This window comes from Amblyomma americanum, chromosome 10 (assembly GCF_052857255.1).
Source record: "Amblyomma americanum isolate KBUSLIRL-KWMA chromosome 10, ASM5285725v1, whole genome shotgun sequence".
Taxonomy (NCBI): Eukaryota; Metazoa; Arthropoda; class Arachnida; order Ixodida; family Ixodidae; genus Amblyomma; species Amblyomma americanum.
This window is the reverse complement of record NC_135506.1, coordinates 96,146,252-96,166,357: the sequence shown is the minus strand read 5'-3', so window position 1 is coordinate 96,166,357 and position 20,106 is coordinate 96,146,252. Positions and strand designations below refer to the sequence as shown.

Below are 20,106 nucleotides of genomic sequence, written 5' to 3'. Positions count from 1 at the left end.
TCGCGTGACCGGAAGCAGAGTCCGCTACTTCCCGCCAACGCATATGTAGTTCTCTTTGTCTAGGCCGCTGGAGAGAGTTTGCGGAAAGGCGTCGAATCCGACGACCGCCTTCCAAACGCACTCCAGTGTCTCCGGCATTTAAGGTTCACAAATAACTATGTAATTAATTATCATCTTAACCACACATCAGTGACACAATCAGGAACACCGCGCTAAAGGCTTTCGCCTCACCGCACTTTTCGTGAACAAAGTGCCCACCTGAATTTTTTGCGTAGGGCGACCACAGCGCCGAGGCCGATATATCACTGGCACCGCTGGATACTTCCGTTGCATCTTTCGGGACGAAATGGCGCAAGACGGATGGTGGCGTAAGGACACTGCACGTGTTGTTGTAAGCGGTGTTACATTTTTGTAACGAAAGCTATAAATACACATTGCAGCCACGGAGCTGGCTCAGGAGGCAACAATGCAAGCAAAGCTGTGGACTAATGCCGAAGATAAGAACGGGGGCCTATGAAGGTGTGCACTTCGTTAAGACACATATGTGCGGGGAAGCCTGTGACAGCTTGAATTTTGACGGCATTGTAGCCAGCATCGTTATCTAAAAAAATATCGCCACAAATTGACAATCCTAGAAAATCAAAGCGACACGTGAAGCATGTCATGAGATTCTCAGGAGAGAGTAATGAGTCTCAACAATTAGTGATACAATCACGACGCCATTCAGATAACACAGACACGTCTTCATTTCAGGTCATGCCGAATCGTACCCATCATTCCATCGAGAAAATGAGGAGCCAAGCGGATGCTGAAGAGCATGACTGTACATTCGTACAAGCCGTCAGGTGTCAAATTATATTTTAGAGCAATATTGGCCCGCTATCGTAACTCGCCTGTCCATGGACCTTACGTAAATCAAGCGAAGAAAAGAGTGGAAGGCTTTTTAAAGCAGCCCAAAGCGTCGTCAGCACGGCAAGATGATAGACGTCTTTGAGCGTGGTTTCATTTAGGCAGCCATTTTCAAAGAAGAACAAAAACAGAACCACTTTTCTTCTGCTCGAGCAACACGGCAGAGGCCCATGGCCAGCTGTACCGCTGAATCACACCGCTCCGAAGCATGACGTCAACTTGTACTGCGCTAATCGGGCGCTCAGCGATGGATACGCGATATAAGTCCTGGCGCAGCGGTCTTGGCCACTGGTGTCAATGTGGTGGGCGACAGCTGACTTGCAGATTAAAGCAGGCTGGTGAGAAACCAAGGAGGAGCTAAATTAGTCAAATTGCGCGATAAGTTGTGTGAAGTGAGTTGGAGGAAGACTGGGGTCAATGTAGCGATTGAAAATGCTTCTAGACTTTGCAGGAGTAGGTGGAGTGAATGAAATCAAATGAAGGGGTTGGAAAATATCAGCATCCAAGTCAAGAAGCTGGGAAATGTCAACGTGAGAAGGGGCGAGAAACGAATATTAAACTTTACGGTGCTGACGCAATCACCCCAACTCAGAGTAGAATGATTTGTGAGGGGATTTGACGAAAGAATGCGACGAGACCAGCGTACAGGTTGAGTACGTTGCAAAGCAGGGGTGGGGGTGCATAAATATGCGCGATGGTGTAGACGGTACACTGGGGGCGCGGGCACAGTCACACGCACAGTGCCCTAGCACATCACCGGAAGAGCCGCCAGCAGAGAGGTCGTTATCATCGACAACGCCAACTTTGAGACAAGCAGCGGCGGGGCAGGATTCGTCGAGCACGAACAACTCCCATTTATAACAAGCACAATCGATGACCCCGTAATGGACTCACAGGAAGTCCCAACTGAGATCAATGTCATGATGAAAGGAAGGCAAAATGATTAGCTCAGAGGTGTGCACAAAGACCTGAATAACGAGTCGACCAGTGCACGCCATTAACAGCTGAACATCGTGCCGCTAGTAGTGCGCAGAGATAGTCCAGGTAGCGGCGCCATCAGTTTTCCCAACCAATGGAAAAGTGTCACGGCTATGTATAATAGTGTCACAATTGTGTCACTGTATGCCGCCTCGGCGAGTCGGGGGCGGCGTCTTCATGCGGAATGGTCGTTGGAGGATATTCGGAATTTCAATCGTGAGCAACCTCTCCTCTAGAGGTTGCAGTCTTTAGTTTCCCCTACGGAGGCTGTGAGACCATCCTCGTACCGCGGCTGCATAGCTGCGGCCTGGCGACGCAAGCGCTAGGCTGACGGCGATGGTGAGCGTGAAAATCGTTTCGCCGCGTACTCCACTCGGCGCAGGAACTCGTCAATTTCTTAGGGACGTTGGCCAAAGCGCAGTCGTGGTGCATCAACGGCAAATCCATGAAGACCGATAGGTCGGTACGGGTAGTGAAGAAGTATATGACCGGCCTCACTGCAATGGAAGCACAACGGCCGGTTGTCACAAGTCCTCCAAGTGTCGCATTTCCTGGGGCAGAGCGTCGCTCGTAAGCTGGGCGGGCGCGGGCGGCCAGGCGGCGTTCTGGAGCAAGTTGTTCATCTCGGAGAGTACGTAGGGGGTGTCATGGGGCTGAGGAGTGCGAACTGCAGCGGCTTAGGTCATGGCCTGCGGTTCTGTGGGCGCCGGTGTGCCAAGTGGCTGTTGCACTTCCCGCACCACATCCGTGAGAGTCGCTGATTGTGGCTGTGGGGAGGATGGCCGCAGTCGTCGTAGTTCATCGCGGACGATTTCGCGGATATGTTCCCGCAAGCTGTCGCTGGTGGTGCTCATCGTTTCCGGGCGAACTGCAGAGACATAAGCAGGGTGCTTGTACTGCCAAGCCCGGATGTCGAGGGTCTTTTCGATGCTGTAGGCTTCTTGCATGAATGCCTTGACGGTTTTTAGCGGATGGAAGACAAGGCTGGCAAGGATTTTTTTTTTTTTTTGACGCCACACATTAAAAACTGAATTTTTTTTCCATGAGTAATATCGGGATAAGCGCGGCGAAAGAGGCGCCTCATTTCTTCTACGTAACCGTGTACGGGCTCGTTTGGAAGCTAGATCCTGGTCTCCAGGAGTCGTTCGGCTCTTTCTTTCCTCGCGACACTAGTGAATATCTTCAAAAGTTCGGTCTTGAATAGCCCCCATGTCTTTAGGAAAGACACGTGGTTGTCATACCACGTGCGTGCTGGGCCATCTAGGAATAAAAAGACGTCTCCTATATTTCTCGCATCATCCCAACTGTTGAACAATAACGCGCTCAGATTGGTCCAACCATTTCTCGGGCTCATCGCCTCGGGATTCATTGAATGTTGGCGGCATCCGCGGCTGCAGCAGGACGATTAGGGTCGACGACTGTGACGAGGGCATGGTTGACGTTGCGGTGTCTTTCGTTGTCGGGTGCGGTCCGGCAGCGTCCCGAACTCAGGCTGCTCTCCCTGGAGACGTCTTCTGGTCCGGTGAACTGGTGGCCCGTCTTCCCGTGCGAGGCGCATAGGGCAGGCGTAACGACTTGAAGGTGGTATTCGGTACGGTTACCTCGCTCTTCCAACAGATGTCACGAAGTAGTGACTGCGATCCGGGAGCATAAAGACTTTGAAAATAGCGTCTAAAAAAACTCCTCTTTTGGGCTGACATGCGTCCACAATTGACTGAATCACTCAGCGGCGGCATCGCAACAAGCGTGCTCGGCGATTGCCCAAAAGAATGTCCGCTGCTCTAGGCCATGCTCAATTTAAAGCTGATAGCGAACTTTCTAGGCAAGCGGGCAAAGTTACTACAACATTCTGAAACAACGTAGAATCGCCTCCACCTGGATGCGGTCAATCGCGATAAATCTTGTCGCATCTCGCATCGGAAACAAAACGACAAAGCGGCGTTCCGGCAGTTTTGAAGACTCAGCAAACACTACAAAGATTCTCGTCAATAGAAAATACAGCACAGGCGCCGACCCGCGCCTGTTCTGCTAAGCCCTCGATAGAAATTTTAATCAGATTTGCGAGAAAGAAATGAGACTTTGGGCATTTCGATTGTGGCTTAGTTCTCGCCTGAGGATTTGTGGCACCTAGTTTCCACCTGGGAAAGAGCAGGGTGCCCGCTCTTGGAAGAAAGGGACGACAGATGGAGAAAGTGGAGTGGTTAGCTGAAACAAGACGACTTGGCACCCGTTCTGCTGGAGCTGAGTGGTGATTCCAAAAAGGCCACAAACCAGAAACCGGGGAAGACAATGTGGTTTCTTGCATACGAAGTCGCCAATGCCGTGCCACATACCCAATCAGGCCGCAATATTAACGGCTTGGCTCTTATTACTTGTGCGCCAGGGATTGCTAAGAGCGGATACGTTTAGAGTAAAGGCGTCAATGGTTAAAGGACTATAGCCACAGGCACGTTACGCGTGGCGTAGCCCGAGATGTAGCTTGCTCGCTATGGCCACGTGGCGACGGCTGAGCTGGTCAGTTGTGCTGCGAGAGGCGCATCGTCGTAGGGCGGTGGTTGCAAGTGTGGAGCGATATACGCACGCTGATGTGCTGGAGCCGGCTGATGTACCGGAAGAAAGGCCGCAGCCAAACGGTCTGTGATGACATAATGTTCGGTCACCAGGTGTTGGCACGAACCGGGGCGGGTAGGTAGAAACGAGAGTTGCTCTGCAACTTCCTCACGTACAAAGCCTTAAGTTGTTGCAGTAGTGTCGAGTGGTTAGGTGTAGCTGACAGGACGGAAAGCAACTCGAAAGACGCAGTGTGCTCAGTATAGTGAGCGGCCTATGCTTGTGAAGTTCCTCGTAGCTCTCGAAGGTACTCACGACTTCGATAACGGTGCGGTTGTCTGGCGAGAATGGTATCTAAATGCATTTCCGTCAATCACATTCATGACATGCTTTATTTGGTCAGCCCCGCACATCTGGATGCTGAAGTGACTGCTCAGGTTGACAACACCATCAGTATATGTCGTGACAGTCTCGTCTAACAGCTGAGAACGTTCGTGCAAGCGTTCTTTGGCGCGAAGCTTCAGCGCAGCAGTACAGGCAAACAATTCGGAATGGTTCCTCTTCAAAGAGGCCCACGCCGAGAGATCTGCTCCGCAAATTACGGTATCGGAGGTTAGCACAATGCTGATCAGTTAGAAGATGACGTTGTTCTACTTCTTGGCGTCGTCCTACTTTCTATAGGTACTCACTCGCTTGTAGGATGTGAACCAGCTTTCAGTACTACGGTCGGCAGTCCCGCTGAGGAGGGCTGGGTCCCGCTGGCAGAGGGAGCCGGACCAGACGAGAGCACAGCCCCCTTGCACGGCTTATAGTTGACTGTTTCGGGTGTTGTCGGTGCTGGTAATGTGAGGCGGAGGTGTTCCAGGGCATGGTTAGGATGTCATACGGCATCTCTACAAAATTTAATAGGACTTTGTTTTTGGATACGGTGATCTCAACGAAATAGCAATAGTGCGCATCAGCCACTCGGGCAGGCTCATCTAAGCAATAGAGATGAGGCTAAGAGAACGAGGACATTTCTTACGCATCAATTATTTAGATAATTTTGCGCATTCCCACCTAAGTTTAGATTTCAAAAGTTGTTTATTCGTGCGTCTTTATTCAGAGGGAATTCTTTCTTTTATATTAACCGTCAGGAGCAGATGGTTGTAAGTCGTGAGAAATAGCTCGGAATGTTAGCCACTAGCCAGCCGCCGCGGTGGCTCAGTGGTTATGGCACTCGGCTGCTGACCCGAAGGACAAGCGTTCGATTCCAGCTATGGACGTTGAATTTCGATGAAGGCGAAATTCTAGAGGCCCGTGTACTGTGCGATTTCTGTGCGCGTCGAAAAACTTGAGGTGGTCGAAATTTCCAGAGCCTTTCACTCCAGCATCCCTCATAGCCTGAGTCAGTTTGGGACGTTAAACCCCCATAAAAAAGCCACAGCCACTAGCAGAATGTTGAAAACGTGAAAATTACACTCCACTAACGTTTATAAGTGTTCTACGACACGCTTGAGGCTTTGAAGCTATAGCAGTCATGCTTGTCGATACACGAATAACCAAGGATTGCGATAACATCTTTTTTTGGTAACGCACATCAACAATGTTTACTATCGTAACGAGAGCCCAAAATATTCGTTGTGTCAGCAATTTCTGTGTCCTGTTGTTTATACTAGGGATTCTAGAGCATGAAGCTATCATTTCTTTTCCGTTTCGTACGATCAGAAACTGTATGGGTATTATCGTTGCTGTGCAGTGCTGACGCTTGCCATTTAGTGCACACACAGCCTTCAGGTAAAGATAGCGCTTATTCTTATCCACGTTTCTGGCTGAAGAATGTAGTGCTTTATTTATTGATGTTATCGAAACCGAAATCGATTTTTTCATTGATTACAGAAAATTCGCTTCGAAACTTTTGCCAAATTTCTGATGGACACATTTCAATATTAGACAAGTATTTACAATTATTACATTATAATGAATACACTGACTAAGTTGATCATATTAGTTATAAAGTTTTGCGTCCTTCGACAAGCCAACGTGACAGGTGTGAGCATTATCTCCTTTTTTGGAATCCACGAGCCGTAACGTATTCTGATGTTCCAGAAGATATTGCACGTCGAAAGCAAGCGAAAGTTTCTCCCGCTGATATTGATTTGAAAGCAGGAGTGAGAATAATTTTTGCAGGACCCATGTCGTCGTCTTGCGAGCTCCCAAAACATGCCGCAAAGGGCTGTGGCAGACAGAACCTTTCCCTGCATTTGGGGAACATGTATTACGCAAGTCAGCGCGCCAGAAACTGTACCTCGTGTTCTATGCCCGGGACAGCTAGCAAACCTTTTCTTATGCGAACCGTCATGAAGAGTGAAAAAATAACGGTATAGTGCATCCGTAAACTGCTCACGACTGGCTATAAAAATGAAAGGCCCAGTGTAACTTGAAAACGGCGATACGTGAACAGTAGCAGCGAATGATAGCAGTTCAGGCCGATTTAAAAACGTGAAGCCCTAGCTAGGGAAAGCAGAATTTGAGCGAAAATCCACGACTCCTATTCTCGTCTAGAATGAAGCACTGCGCACACTCTTCTTTCTAGTAACGCGAAATTGTACCTTTGTGTGATCGCTAAATTGAATTTTATTTGGGAAAGTGCTTAGTTCGGTACCCTTGCTCAATCACCCGTGGAAACTGGTCCTCTAAAAAGTACACTATGGCGGTGGTTACATAACGTAGTATGAGTTTGATAAAGACATTTCTCTGAATTTGTGCGCCCGACCTTCAAAATAGCTAGTCGCATCGATATATTTTCCTAAACACCGAAATAAGGCTTCACTACATGAATGTTCAGCTAAAAAAGGCAGCCCAGTTCGCTCACAGATGTAGTCCGAGTAGAAAGTTTCCAAAATTTGCATATTCTTGCACTTACCAAGTTTTTTTAGGGTTCAATTTTGCTGCACTTTTCACGCCTGAATAGCGAAGGGAAATGATATATATGAGTGCATCTAAATACTCATGTCGTCGTTTACAGTCCTGAAAACTAATTTTTCCTGTGTTATTTCTTCACATGTCAAGATTTTGTGCCGCCGTTTGCTTACAGCGATTATAAGATTATAAATTGCAAGCTTCGGTCCAGTAATCATGCATTCAATGCAAATGCGAGTGTCTTTTGCTAAATAAATTAATAGAGAAAAATTTTGTCGTACAGGAGTGAGGCAGCCCATTTTTAGTTGAATTTCCCTGGCTTGTCGCACGCCTGCGCCGCCAGGGCTTCTCGGGTTCTGTGAGTTCCCCCCACTCTGAGGGTAGCCGGCTCTGCAATGAAAACGTAAAATAAGTGATCTAATTATACTGAAATATTACAGTTCGAAAGTATGTAAACATTTACTGTCTGCACGTAGAAACTTAGCTTCGGAGTTCATATGCCAACCAGTGGAAAGGAAACATTTCAGCCTGAAATACCACCCTGCCAGTGTCTATCGTTGAGGCGAATCAAGCTACTCAACTTCCAGCTTTTCATCACTCCCTGCGACCCCCCTCGCTGTGACCGCAGGTTTTTGGTTCACCGAGAGTGGCGACGTTTCATCTCATTTTATTGCTTATTTTAAAAAGTATGTGCGAAGTAATATGCGAAGGAGAAAAGAATGATTACACAGGATTCATATTTTGAAAAGATGGCGAGTATATTTCATAAAAAGGAAGCCACGTCACGCGGAAGCGGTGGATAATTTTAGTCATCGGACGCACGATGCTAGATCTTCAAGTTATGATCGGCTAGATATGTACGGAGAATATATTTTGCGACATCTATTAGGGCAGTGAAACTGAAGCTACGGAATCGAAGCACGTGCCCTTTTCCAAACTGAGCTGAATCAAGTCATAATCAAGTCATGAGGCATAATATTTCTCCTAGTACATAGTATAATGAAAACATTCGTTTCGGGCATATTTCCAACACAACTGGTAAATATTTGCTCCAGAAGTCAAGGAATTAAGAGTTGTCTGTCCATTACAACTAATTTCCCAGGCACGAATTGTGACTCGGCACTTCCGCACTTTGCACCAGCTACACAAATTTTCGCGGAGTAGACCAACACGCCATACAGCAATACACACCGTCATGCGGCCAGGATATTGGAAGGAATCAGAGTTACAGATGCTTGTCCCCTATAGCCTCTCCTTCATTTCTACGAAAACCTTTCACCCCGTGGAACTATCCAGAGGACCTCTTCTGCCGAGTTGGTCGTTTACAGAAGCGTCGCGTATCTTGTTAAGCAGCATTTCGAGTGTTGAAGCCACCAATTCCGCGGGCAGCCGACCAAGGCGGTAAGTTTGAGTCGTTTTCTTGTCGTACTCAGATCTCGTACTATACCATTAAAACATTGACAGACGCCTGATTCAAGCATGAAGGAACATACTTCACAGGTTTTAGCGCCATGCTATTGCTCTGTGTTAACCATTGGAGCTCGTTTGTAATTGCAAACAATTTTTCGACACACAATAAGGAAAGTTCATTTGCCGATGGAAAAGAGAATAAAGGCAAAATTGATTCCGCCACTGACAAAAGTGTAATTGCTGCACCTTAGTTTCCTTAAATAAAATAACTTCAACAGCTGATGTCAAGGTCTGATTTGACTTAACGTGTTGGTGACCGAAAGATGTATTCGTGATACGAAGGCAACGCCGGTCTTATGAGAAAGTCCACGCTATTTTTTCGAATACCCAAATGTCAGCGAACATAAAAACCTGTCGCTTAGCGTGCGTCGAAGCCTACACCCTTAGGCCTAAGAATGCATCTTATATGCGAAAGCTCTATGGACTGAAGAAGCAGTGCAGGTGACATCGAACAGAAGGAAGAACAAAAAAAAACGTGGCAATTGCTAAGAAAGGTCATCATCATCAATGATAGTGAGGAGCACGGTGCTTTAAAACCAACAGATGGTTTAGAGATAATGAAGAGCAGCTTGAGGATGTGTTTTAAGTAATATCGCCCGACACACTCTCGGCCGAGTTATTGTTCAAGACGCAACTTCCTGATCCGCTTGCTGAATGTGATCTCCAGATGGAATCACGGATGTATGAGCCCGAGCCCTCTGGCCAGCGAAAATGGCGCAAAAAACGCACCAATGTGTAAGGTGAGCACGCGCATCGGGCGCACAGAATTCGGCTGTAAAAAACTTGTTGGCGGATTTAAAACGAAGTCTTTCGAGAAAAGCACTGCCTCTAGAGGTAAAAGAAAACTTTATACCGAGAATCCTTGCGTGCAACATCTGTCGCGCAATAGGAACGCGTAGAAAATGCAGACGTATGATTATAAGACTACGTTAGCACTTTGAGCCTTGAGCGCGGGACCCCTTAACCTCCGTGGCGTCGCCGTGGCTGGTCACGTGGTTGGTCACGTGGCGCGGAGCAGCTACTGCTGCCGGCGACGCGGCGCGTCGGCGAAACCGAGTGGGGGGAGTGGAAAGGGAGATAGGAGGAGAGAGTGAATCCACGTCCAGCGATGAAGATGAAGAAGGAACGCACAGCGGAACAGAGCGGCGAAAGACTGACTTTGCAATTCGACTGAGGGAGTTCCATTCGGCCAGACGTAGCTCTCGCATCACTCCAGGTTTAACCAGAGCTAAACCACAGCCAATTTTTTCGTGCTTCTTCCTGTGACCAACACTTTTCTAAATGTTAGTTTTGCCGACGTTTATAGCATGAGACTAGTGCGGAATATCAATGGTTGGAATATACTAACCAATGCTTCGCGTGCGCCGACGTTTGCACCCATTAAGCTGGGAGAGGACGCATAACCGTTTGGCTCTTCGCTCACATGCTGATTTTCTTATTTCTTTGCGAAGCAATTGGTCCGCTCACAAGCTAAAGAAGCTTCCAAGATTTCAGCGCAGTACGAGGTGTATCTTCGGTGCGTGGTCAAGGCTTAGTCCATGCTGGCGTGATGCCCTTGATTTCATGCAGAAGACCTATCACATAGCTAATTGGTTGCAAGCAATTTTTCTAGCTCTAATATCCTGAAAGCGCCTTTTTCTTCACTCGAGTGAGCTAATGGCGATTTTGCGGTTTCCTTCACCGCTTGGCAGAATACCGGCAGTGAGAAGGATTACTTGAGAAGTTGGAATTTGGAGTAAATGGTGGAATGAGCCGAGAGCGTACTTGCATCCTTAGTTCTGACGACCACGATTTTCTAATTTTACCTCGCTACTGTTTGCAAAACGCACTTTATCTTCATTGATTTCTTCATATTTAAGCTACTCCTTTTGGGTAAGAGTATCTGTCTGCATACAGTCGCTAGTATCAGGCAGATGTAATTAAGGAGAATAGGTTTCACACGTATGTTTAGCGTCTTGGAACACATATGTAGACAAGCTAAGTGCAGAATTAATTAAGGTTATTGGATCCTTTTCTAGGTTAATTCACTTGATACCTCTTTGGTTGAAGCAAACAATGTACTACACTTTATTTTATTTCCGACTATCATATTGCGGCCTAGTACGGGGCACTACGAGTAAAAAAATTTATACGCAGTGAATTATATTACAGAAAAAAATTTTAAGGGGCCTCAATATTTACCAACCAAACCCCTCTTCTTAAAAAATGAAATCCTTAAACCTAGTGAGATATACAATTACAAGCTTACACAATGCATCAAAAACATAAGCTATATGATAACGTCGGGCCGAAGACACCAAGTCGATACTGCTTACGAAAAGAAACACAGATGTTAGAACACCACGTATAGGTACAAACTTTAGCACGCAACACTTAAACTACCAAGTCCCCCTATTTTTAAATAACCTCGGAAACAGGACTGATTTCAGGCCACGTATTTCAAAGAAGTCACTAAAAAGATTCCTGCTGGGGAGTGAAATAATAAATACTTAACTTTATAAAGTCTCCTTACGTTGCTTTGTTAAAATACAATAATTTAACTTTATGTTTAAGCGTGTTGTACGCATATTTGATGTATTTTATATGCTTGTTAGTCTTTTTACAGCTTTATTTTCTATTCATTTTAAACGTTTGCTGTCTGTGCAAGATGTATGGTATATGCTTGCAAGTTTTGTTAGGAATTCCACCTTGTCTGCTGTTACTCCTCGATAGGGCAGGAGCCCCTGTCAGGCTACGCATTTAGCTCCTGCTTTATTGCGCGTTTGTTGCCTGTCCGACAAAGCAATGAATAAACTACAACTTCAATATATTGCCACATGCATTTTAAAGCCAGCCGTTCCTACAAGCAAGAAAGTAAGAAACTACAAGATTTAAAAAACACCGCTCATTCCAGAGATAGTGTCAAAGGTATATTGGTCATAACTTACTATCCCGGCAACGTAGCATTCAGATGAGCGCTGAAAGCGCTCTTCGCATCCAATCGCGTGCAATAAATAACAAAAAAATGCTTGGAAAACAAATATACATAGCACAGAGGCAATTTATTCGACGCCACCAATAAGAAAAACACATTTATGATCCAAAGTGTAATGCTGAAACCCACTCCGTTGAAATCGTTCCTTCGAATCTTGTCTTACATAATAACTTGTCTTCGAATGGGCACTTAAACCACTTAACAACAACACAGTCGCTTATGTTTTGTCTCGTATAACAGAACCGAAGCATACTGTCGGACAAGGTAATGATTTTACCGTATAACACCGTATTGTGTTCCGAGTCAAATTATTACAATTCAATTACAGCATCTGGCGCAGTCATCTGCATAAATATAATATCCTCCAAAAATCGGTTCTGAGAGGTATGGCATATATCGCTGAAGACTTTCCCAGCAAAAACTTATTTCTATAGTATACTCTAATATCTTCAGGAACTACCCATTATTATCACCTCTCCAAGCAACATAACGCGAGATCAGTAATAATAGCCGCAACTTACGCCATTTAGTAAACTTCCAAATTCATTCCACCACATACTACACACGACACACTGTAAGACGGGAATGAGAGACATGTAGGAGAACAGATGGTTTACGACTGTTAAAAAAAAAAAGGTTGCCGTGATTATGAAATACGTCATACAACACAAACATCTAGTCCGCTACAATTACTTTCTGGGAAAATTCGCAGCGCATTCAAACAAGTTCACAAAACCACATTGCCAACGTCCCACCTACTAAGATTTATTGTATTCTATCTCCAGCACTACGTATTTGGGCAAACTGTTCAGCATTCTTGTTTAGTAAGGCTTTCTCCTTGGCTTATTTTATCTTTTTCGTATAGAACTGTGACTTGAAATGTAATGTCTTGTGCTTCCTTTCCTTTTGTCATCCAATAATGCAATGACGGCTATATTTGTATGTATGTCTCTATGCTGTAAGCACGTGTTTTTGCAAGTACCTATATACAAAATGTCTTCTTGTAACTGCGGAGTGATGTTGGCAGTGCGAGACCTGCGGCTTTCTCAAGCTTTTTCTGCAGCCCTCCAGCATCCTGTATCAATGACGCGAATAAAAGCATTATTAATGGTTCACACGAACTAAGACCTCAGGTTCCTCAGCTGCTTTTCATATGTGCACATTTTCTTTATCTTCATTGTTATTGTTTTCACTACGGTTTGTTTATTTTTATCTTTGATTTAGGAACGTTCACTTTGGACTGCTTTCGCTGTCTTGATTTTCCCGCTTTTTAGCTGCCTTTCTTTTCGGTCCTACGCCTTAGTCTGTAGCAAAGGCTTTATGACAGCTTTTTTTTTCTTTCTATCGCTGCTACTGCATTTTGTTGTCTGAGTGAAAATGATAGTACTTTTTTGGAGTGTGTGCGATTGTGTGCGCGGTGTAAAAGCACCAAGACTTTTGGTGCTTAATTTTCATTGATTTATTGATTGATTGATTCGTAATTAGTAATGTTAATATTGATTATTAATACCGCCTGCTGGCTTTATTCGGCGTAAGAGTGCAATATCCGCCGAGCGGAACCTTATTTTTCAATGCTTTCGCGCTCTCTTTCAACGTAGGTTGCCTGTTGAGTTATCGAATCGGATTTAGAGGTCGACAACACCTCCGGTGTGAGGATCTCAGAGCGGATAATGCGAACTTGCTTACGTAGAAGAGGAACACACACCATGACATCAAAGACCTGCAGTCGACTACCACATTCATAGCGAAGTCGAACCTTAATTTAGACTGAAAATTGAACAGATGCTTTTGCATACACTTTAAACGTGAGTGCTCTGTTTTCATGGCAATAAGATTTTATATGCGGCAGAACCAAGCCTCTGCTGTTAAGTTCCGAAAAAAAAGGCATACAGCAGATCAAACGATAAACACCTGATCATCTCGAACTCGAAAAAAGAACCTCCGCAAAATAGTACACACACTGATTTAAAAAACGAGCCATATGCAAAAAACTGCATGAAGACTTTTTTTACTGGATGCGCCCAAATTTTTGAAGGAGTTAAAAGGTGCCTCAACAAACAACATGGCCGCGGACGCTTCTATCGATTTGAAAAAGGGATGAATTGCAGGGGCATCACAATTAAAATCTAAGGCTGGCATATACGGCATGGGAGGCAGATCATTTCTCACGAAGCCACCCTAGAGTCACTTTAGGCGCTATCTGCACATATGTGACATCTAGTTAACTATCTAATGTTGACTATACCTGGCAAGTTAAAACTCTGCCAAATAATTATCAACGTATTTTATGTGGCCTTAACTGCAAATTAAACGGTGCCGCTGTTCTTCAGTTGCTCAAGAATAAACATACTATCCTAGTTGCAGATACTGTCATGCACGGTTACTTCAACAAGTTTTGTTTATTTCTTTAGAGTTGTAACTGAAACCAATGAAACAGTGCTCAAGTATGTATTCCTGTGTCCATCCTGCGAAAGTAACCGGAAAGCGCTTGACAGTGTTCTAAAATAAATAAATTAACCTTCTGTTTGGACAATCTTCGCCTCGGCGAAACTACAAAGTATATGCTGAAGTTAAATAGCAAGCATGTAGCCTTGTTCAATTCACCAGTACGTTCAGTCGTACTTTTGACAGAACAAAAAATGTGCAATGGGAGCTGTAGGAGAAGTTCTGTAAAGATAAAAGAGGAATAAGGACCACAATTCTTTATCTAGCTAGAATAAGAGCGAAGGTCGGAAGCTTCATAGAACTTAGAGAACATGCCCTAATTTGAGTATTTATTTTCTTAAAAGAATATATCAACTGTTATATCTCTCTCTGGAGGATTACGCGCATCAGTTTTTTTTCCAAGATAGGCAGGAAGACTAGAACCTTAAAGAGCTCCCAACCTGATGGCGACAATCTCACACTTGCAAAAACCAACTATCATGTTCTTTCTCTTTTACTCTGGTCTTATTTCCAAAGAATATCTTCTTTAAATCGCATATCGGTATATAACAGATGATCTGAAATTTAAAGCCAGTGGAAAATGGCATGACAATAACAACAAACTGTGGAGAGAAACGTGCGTTCGGCATTATAAAAACATCAATTTGAAGCGAGCAATGAGCAAAGGTTTGCCTCGTAAAATCTTCGTGCGCTACGCTCGCGGTCTATTCAAGCCAGCTGGATTTCGTCCCAGCTTTCAGCAAAGGTTTGGTGAACAAAATTAGCCGAAATTTAGGTAAATTCATACGGGCCTCAAAGCGAGGAGCTCAATAATTTATACAGAAATGAGATAAAATACGCGTTGGTGGATGAATAGGAACAAAGTACCGATGTGAAACTGCGTCACTCAACTCAAAAATTTTGGCTTTCACCATTTCTGACCCTCGATAAAAGAATATTGATTTTGCATGAATTAAGGCTACAATAGTGACGACAATAATTGTTTGTGCGGAACAGTCTTTTCCATCGGCATTCGACAGTCAAGATGGCCATCGCAAACCCGCTTTGAATTATTCCTCTTTGCTTTAACAACATGCCTGTAAAATTGTGCAAACAACGCCATTCTAAATGTTCAATCTTCTGACATGCACCTAATGCCGCCCATGAAGAAGAAAACGAGAAAGACGAAACGGCGCCGCGCTGCTCGAGACCTTGCGGTGGTTAGACTGGCTGTCTTTTGCCTAGCCCGCCGTTCATTGTTCGGTGAACGCCATCACGCTTTTATTTGTGGATAATTCTAATTACACATGGTGGAGGTTCCGGATGGTGCATGCTTCGTCGCAGTCGGCCATCCACTCAGACGTGACAGTGTTTCTTCCAACTAGCTTGGTTGCGCGCGCAGTTATCCACGCGAAATTGCATACGAAGCGCCGAAAATAAGACAGAACTATGAGACACCCAAATTGCTTGAGCGAGACCAGTTTAGGAAACTACGCCACAGCACGGAGCTTGGCCAAGTAAGTTTAAAAACCTTTCTTAGAGACGATGCGCCCCAAAATGGTCACCTTCCAGGCTTCCAAATGATAATTCTTGAGTTTCAGCTGCGGCCGGAGTTAGTCAGGCAATTCAAAACTTGCTGTAGGCGTTTGAGGTGCGTGGCGATATTGGTGGAAAAGACAACAATGTTTTGCAAATAGCGGAGACAGACCTGTCACTTGAGATTCAGGAAGATGATATCCAACATCTTTTCCAATGTTCGGGGCGCGTTGCACAGAGTGTATAGTATCGTGTTGAATATGTAGAGGCCGCCGGGCTTAACAAATGCCGTCTTGTTTCTATCACAGAAGCCATCGGCACTTGCCAGCCGCAGGAACGTAAGTCAATGGACGAAAAGTACTCGGCGCCTTGGAGGCAATCTTGAGCGTCGTAAAAGCGGGGAAGAGTGCCATGGTCTTTGTGGGCAATATTGTTAAGGCAACTGTAATCGGCACAAAATCGGAAAGAGCCATCTTTCTACTTGCCAGCATCTTCGGACTTTCACCATCGAGGACAAGAAAGTGTGCACTTCACCAGCGTCAATACCTGCTACTAACCGCTCCTCTTGTCCTTGCTGCAGGTCACTAGGGTGGCGCCTCTTCGCTCCCGGGCAATTGTGCGAACGAACCATAACCCCCCAAAGCTGATGCCACTCAGGAAGGTGCCAACATGAAAGACCAAGCACTGCCGCGCTGCACAAGATCGCCTCGATGGTTTGACTCGCAGTCTTTTGCTTTGTCTGTTGTTCAGTTTTCGGAGGATTTCATCGCCGTTTTATTTGCACATAAACCACCATTCAGAGCGAACGTCATAGTCACGGAACTCTCCACAGCTCGTGGAACCAGCGAAACTGACGCAAAACAAGAACAAGAAGGCACACACACAACACCGCTGGACTTACAGCTGAGTGAGCCAGTTGTAAGTCCAGCGGTGTTGTGTGTGTGTCTCCTTGTACTTGTCCGGCGTAAGTTTCGCTGGTTCCAGCAGCTGTGCAGGATGAACTAACTAGCCCAGCAATTCACTCTATTGAACCACGGAACTTTGTTCATTACTTTTTTTTTCTCGTGCCTCTTTGGGTAAATTTGGTTACTCATCAAAATGAAATAATTGCTACGCTGAACACTGACTTGAAAAATTTGGGAATCTGATTTCGAAATTTGCGTTGGCAGCTGGATCTATCGCAAAAAGAAATCAAAAAATCTTCTTCGTTGATTTGTCAAATAAAGACCGCTGAACTACTCGACCGCTTTTCATACAGCCTTTAAGAGGGTATAGAGAAAATAATGCTCTTGTACAGGGTAAGTGAGCAATATCTTTTGTTTCAAATCATGGCCGACCATTTAATAGGCTAAACTTTGATAAAACTGCTCCACAGTGGTAGCTGCTGATAAATTATACTCACTCTAATCCAAGGACAGGCAGAACATAAAAAAGAGCGAAGAACACCAAGTGCTTCATTTCGATCTAGAGCCTGCGGCGCCTTTGCAACTGGAACAGAAGTGCATGAACTGTGGTTCCAATGTTTTATGCTAGCTGAAAAATGCAGCCCACGTACCGCTGCCTTAAATTATTCAGCTAAAATCCTTGATGGGCAGAATATGATCAGAGAAGGTTTCAACACTGCTCATGATGAAGCACATTTAGTGAGCGCTATTTAACACGCAGATTTATAATTTACACATAAAGAGCAAAAAACTCAAGGAAGCATAAAGTGAACTGGCACCCATATATTTTTACATTAATTGTTAAGAAAAAATATCGGGTGCCTGCGTGTCGTCTTTGCAATGTTTAATCAATTTACTTGTGATAACACATGCTCTAAGGCTTTCAAAACAGCTTGGGACAAAAATTTCGCACATATATTTTTACGATTTTTTTTCATTCAATGTATATTAAAACGCATTTCCTTAATGTCAATGCGAATGACTCATTTGTGATTTTATATTTAAAGGCGTTCTCATAAAGCTGCCCAGTTAAAATATGAATTTTGTTAATTAGGCCCAGTGCTCGTTTTTTTTCGCTTGAGCACGAAATTCAATAAATGCTTCTCGCAGTTCTTCTGGGTCAATGCATGTCTCTTTCGGTACATTTTTTCCTTTATTACATTGCATGTAGGCAATTAGGTGCAAAAGAATGTTGCCATGTTAGCGAAGCTCACAAATCCTCCTCTGCTAGACATTCAAAAACACAATTTCGCATGTTTTTCAGCAGTTTCGAAGCCCTGTACAAAAGAGAAGAAGAAAACTTTTATTCAAAGAAAACATGTGCAGAGTGCTGTAGGTGGAGTCCTCAGTTGGAGACCGCATCAGTTTTTGAACCTAACGGGGCCATCTGGATCAGTTTCTGTTATATGCCCGGGCCTCGTTGAACAACTTACCCTCCCACTGTTGTTGCGTGGGGTTAGGTACTGATTTTATCTGGCTTATGCAGAGAGACTCATGCCCTGTGGTTGATTTTTCGCAAGCGCTACAAGAACATCGACAAAGAAGGAAGAGCCAGGGCTCACCTGTGGTGGAGGACTGACGACTCTCCGCAGTAAGTTTTATAATGTTTAGTGTCTCAAACCGACTCAAGCTCTGAAGGACGCAGTAATGGAGGGTTCCGGATAATTTCTATCCCCTGGGGTTCTTTACTTCGCGCTTACATCCCTCAGTAAACGGAGTGGTAGCATTCCGGCTACATCGAAATGCAACTGCCGATGCCATATGGAACTCGCGTTTCTTTTCTTTTTCCACTAGCAGCCCAGTACCATGACTATTGAGCCGATGTGGCTGATTTCTCTACAGTGAAATATTGGAATGGCTTGGAGAATATGATATGTAGTGGTGGATCAGAGTAGGCTCCTGGTCGGTAGCTCTCAGAGATACATTTTCTAGTGCTTTGGTTAGGAGTCAATGTCGCGCCGCGTATTCTGTGCGGGTGATTCTGTAGCGCATCTGTATTGCCATTGAATCTAAGCACTGGCGAGAAATCTGGAGTGGGCAGCAAAAAGGGCGTGATTTTTTTTCTCATTCCGTATGCTTCTGAGTCATTACAGGAATGTTATTTTCTTGCAGCAACTTCACACACTCATTTAAATGGCTCTATGTGTGGATAATCTTTATAATAGTAAATGTGATGCAGCGCCGGAAGATTGACATACACGGATCTTATAATTATGGAGACACTGGGCTTGGTCTGAATAGATTTAGCACTCGGAATTACAACAAGCGTATGCAGTTTTGAGATGCATTTGTGGCTCACGAGTTTTTCATCTGATTTGAAGCGACTACGGTCTACTGCATGCACAAAATGAATAAGCACCGCGTGGTATGGTACACAACATTAGTATTCGAATACCAATATTACTACGCTACACCTGCGGCCGCATGAATACTACCAAATACCGCTAATTAGCCAGTGTTAATACTGAACGCAGGCAAAATATTTTACAGCACTTCTGCGTCCATGAAAGGCTTTAATAAATTGATTTCTGTTTTCTTGGCTCATGATTCTGTTTTTTTAGCTGATGACCTGAAAGCGTCGTAATTATTTTTAAAGATCAGTGAGAACCCTGCACACAAACATCTAGGCCGTCGTCTTTCACACGTTGTCGTTGGTTGATTCTCTGAGTTTTGCAATGCAGCCTGCTCTCTACTCCTGTAAGTGTGGCGCTGGTGATTTTATAATTGCGAGAAATATACAGATTAACAACGCCGCAATCAGAAATTATTTATGATTCTGAAGCACTGGACTATTTTTTTCGGCACATCTAATCTCTATAGACCTGAGGGAAATAGTTAAAACTGTTATTTGTGTAATTAATGCTGCTACTATGCTTGATTTGCACGATTGCAATAAATGAAAAGAAAATATTTTTTCATCCTCTGCGAGCTTCTCAGAAGGGCTGCTTTCTTATTCTCAAGGAGAAAGGGAGAAATTGTAAGGATTAGAGGACAGGTGTGCTTGGTAGTTAAACTGGCATGGCACTCTGGCTGAAGGTAAAGAGGAAAATGAAAAAGATAAAAAAAGAAAAGGTGACAGGGAAAAAGGCGTCTATCAAACCCGTGCCCTTTAGAAAAGGTAGTAGCATTTTTCACGCGCAACCAACACTGCATCATACCAGGATCCAAGGAGATGCTCCAGACACAGGAAATTTTCCTTGCGGACGCATAAAGTGCTTAGCAATTCCTTGCGGTATGTAACAAAATTCTAGCAACAGCAGACCAATTGCTCATTATCTTGGTGCGCACGACATTTTGAGCATAGAGGGCTGCTGAATGCAAGAATTTTTGAAAAGAGTATTTCGTGCAACAACTGTTCAAGCGTATTTCGGGCATGCAAAACGACCACACCTGTCTGAAATTCCGTGGAATACGGAATCA

General features: G+C 44.6%; 1 long non-coding RNA gene across 2 annotated transcripts in view; it reads left to right on the top strand.

Annotated features, from left to right (window-relative positions):
* LOC144106835 (uncharacterized) overlaps positions 1–20,106 on the top strand; it is a 198,334-nt gene that overhangs the window by 140,067 nt on the left and 38,161 nt on the right. Inside the window, exon 1 of one of the 2 annotated variants that reach the window (XR_013309131.1) lies at positions 18,206–18,277. The exons of the other annotated variant lie outside the window; for it this stretch is intronic. This is a non-coding gene — a long non-coding RNA (uncharacterized LOC144106835). Of the gene's footprint in view, positions 1–18,205; positions 18,278–20,106 lie in introns of those variants that run through there. 2 annotated transcript variants of the gene reach the window in all.